A 3,317-nucleotide genomic window follows, 5' to 3' on the forward strand; every position below is an offset into this window, starting at 1 on the left:
GGTGCTGAGCCACATGGTGGGGGGGGGGGCCCATGCCAGCCCCTTTCCCATGTGATGCCGCCCCCAGCCGGGCACACTGGAACCACATACTCACACACTGTTGACAGACTGCAAGGCCCACACAGCACAGGGACCCCTCACCACGGTGGGGTCTGCCTTTCAAATAAGAAATGACTGCAGTCTGTCACACCGCATACTGCATCTGAGGGCAACTTCAGGTCCTGGCAGGGACCCATTTTAACCCCAACAGCATCCCACTATCCAGGGGCCGAGAGGCAGATGCTCAGGTGAACCCCGATGGCGCGGGTGGCCAGCCTGGACCCCGCCCAGCTGCACCCACCAGGCCACCCGCACCCTGTCAGGGCAAGCACGGGACCTTGTATCCCCACAAGCAAGGCCATGGCCACCCCGCTCACCCCGAACCAGGATGCCTGACTGGGTGCCCAGCCAAAGCATTGCTAAGTAGAGCCCAGGTACTTTGTCATGTGTGGCGAGCATGGAGCCTGCGTGCAGTGCTGTGTGTGCGTGGCCTGTTTGCAGTATAATACATGACCATCAAGCGGCTGCTAGAATGCTCACACCTGTTTACTGCAAAGTCAACCCTGGGGCTGTCGTCGCCCTGGGCCTTCACTTTAGGTCAGGGTCGGGCTGCCTGGTATCGGTGCTGCGCCCACCGCCGGCAGGTGCAACGACACAGGAGCCGGTTCCCAGACCATCCCACCCCACCGTGCCTGCTGCCCATCCCAGGGCCGCCCCTGCTCACCCACCTGCAGCCCCTGTAGCCAGACATGGCACCCCAGGCCACCCACCTGCAGCCCCCGGGGCCAGGTCCAGCACCTACCCCCCGGGTCACCCACCTGCAGCCCCCAGGGCCAGGTCCAGCACCTACCCCCCGGGTCACCCACATGCAGCCTCCAGGGCCAGGTCCAGCACCTACCCCCCGGGTCACCCACCTGCAGCCTCCAGGGCCAGGTCCAGCACCCCAACCCACGCACCTGCAGCCCCCGGGTCACCCACCTGCAGCCCCCAGGGCCAGGTCCAGCACCCCAACCCACGCACCTGCAGCCCCTGGGTCACCCACCTGCAGCCCCTACTCCTCGCCTCCCGGGGTCCCCGGGAAGCGCAGGACACGTGCGGATTAGAAGGACGCGGGTCCCCAGGACACCCCGCCCCTCGCAGCCCCGGGGTCGCGGCTGACTGGCAGCCGGGAGAGGCCGGCCCGGACGCCCCCGACGTCCCCCGACACCTGCCCGTACCCCGACAACCGCGTGCTTCGCCTTCCACTCTCTTCCTTCAGGCCCGGGCGGAAGCGGCTCCGAGCAAGCACATCCGGCGGAAATGGGTGCTCACCACAGAGACGGCGGCTAGAGGAGCGCCCTCCGCCTCGAATCCGAGTCCTCCCAGGCGGTCTTAAAGGGGCCGCAGCCGACAGAGAGATGGACAGGCTCGGGCCTGTGAACGGAGCAGCTCCGTGCAGTTGCTGCGGCTCCCGTGGCTGGGCCTCGCACGGGGTTCCCAGGGCGTTGCCAGGTCAGACGTCCTAGAAGGCCGGCAGCTGGACCCGACGGCTGGAGCTGCAGGACGGGGCGTCCTCCAGGGCTGGACGCACAGGCCCGGTTCGAGGCCGCCGTGTGCTGTTGTTGTGACGTTCCACGGGACAGGGCCTGTGAGCAAAGCCAAATTATATTTTAGTTTTATAAAGACTGCTTTGTTTGGAAAGCCTAGTTATAGAGGGAGTGAGATTTGGCTTTTGTATGTGGGGTGCAGAGCCCCAAGCCCTCGGGCCGCCCTCTGCTGCCGTCCCAGGAGCATCAGCAGGGAACTGCAGCCAAGTGGAGCAACCTGATGGTGCACAGCTGCCTGTATGGGATGCTGGCGCAGCAGGCAGAGGTGTCAACCTGCTACTCCACAGCGCCAGTCCCCATCCTGTGTGGTTAGGCTATTTTTCTTTTCCCGAGGGTCGCCATCAGCGCCTGCTGGGGAGTTCTGTCCCTGCCAGCGATGGAGCTCAGAAGGGGCTCCCTTGCGGGAGCTGCAGCTGGAAGCCAGGAGCTCAGCTCTGGTCCCCCGCGTGAGGACAGGGACTTGGTCACTTGAGTCTCACCGCTGCCTCCCTGTGAAGCTGGGGTTGGGAGTCACCCAGGGGAAGCCCCCTGTTCCCAGCCAAGCTGTTGGTGAGGGAGGGGCGGGTAGGAGGGCCAGCTTGGGCCGCCCGTCGTCCCCTCTCGGGCCCTACCTTCCACCGTGGCAGGAAGCAGCGAGAACGGCCGCGTCAGGTCCTGGTCCCTGTTCTTGGTCTCCCCAGCCTGCAGCCAGGAAGTCCCTGTCCATTGTCAGTTACCCTGGATCAGCTGCTCCAGGAGTAGGTGGGCCAAAGAATAGAGCAGCAAGGGCTAAGGGGATGCTACCTCCCTCGAGGCCAGCTCGTGTTCCCAAGCTGCCTGGTGCCCTCACCCCGTCACGGTCGGGTTTGGGTGCTTGGCCCTGGAGGAAGGACAGGGCACGTGGCACGAGGGCTCGGAGTACGGCCTCGCCCTTGACCCTGATTACAGGTGACTGATGGTGACTTAGCGCTCCTGCACCCCGACATCGCCGTGGTGACTGCTGCTCCCCGTGTCCCCGCCACGTCCACCTGCTTCCGGTGGGGGTCTGAGCCCTGGCCCCCTTCCTCACCTCTGCCTTCCCCTCTGGGCCCCGAGGCAGGCCTGAGATGTCCCCAGACCGGCACACCGGCTCTCCCTCCTCTGACAGCACCACCCTGCCTCTCCATCCTTGCCTTCCCAGCAGGAAGGGGAAGAGCCTGTGGCCTCCTGCTGCCCTGCACAGCCTACTGCTCTCCAGAGCGCCTGGCCCTGGGGCGGGCCGGACACAGGCTGTGGGAGCCCAGGGACTCGTGGGAACTTTGCCGCAAGTTGTTGGAGTCAAGTCCAGTCTGTGGTCTCCAGGCTGACGCTGCACCAAGCATGGCTGGGTAGTCCCTAGCTCCCAGCACACATCTGAGCCCTGATGTGATGTCTGTCCCTGAGATGACTCCAGACCATGGCTACCGTGCTGTGGACAGGGAAGGGGTTAGGGTTAGGGCGAGTCAACCCACCCCAGGGCACAGCGTCCCGTCCACGGCCCTGCGGCCTGGGGGTTTAGGGTGGGCACCCGGGATCCAGAACCGAATTTCCAGTCCTGCCTCCCAGTCGCTGTCCGTTAGCCCCATGGCCTTCTTTGTAAGGTGCAGGGGACAGGTCCATGTGGTGGGTCAGTAACCGCCCATGTGGGGCCAGGAATCCTTTGTGTTCTGAAACTTGCTCCTTGCAAGGAGCGTT

The 3,317-nt window shown here is 64.8% G+C and overlaps 1 non-coding gene across 1 annotated transcript; it reads right to left on the reverse strand.

Annotated features, from left to right (window-relative positions):
- Window positions 1-528: 528 nt before the first annotated feature.
- Window positions 529-716, reverse strand: LOC118759721 (small Cajal body-specific RNA 16). Its single transcript, XR_004996374.2, has one exon. It is a non-coding gene; the product is annotated as a small Cajal body-specific RNA 16 (non-coding RNA).
- Window positions 717-3,317: the final 2,601 nt, after the last annotated feature.

This window comes from Ochotona princeps, chromosome 17 (genome assembly GCF_030435755.1).
Source record: "Ochotona princeps isolate mOchPri1 chromosome 17, mOchPri1.hap1, whole genome shotgun sequence".
Lineage (NCBI taxonomy): Eukaryota > Metazoa > Chordata > Mammalia > Lagomorpha > Ochotonidae > Ochotona > Ochotona princeps.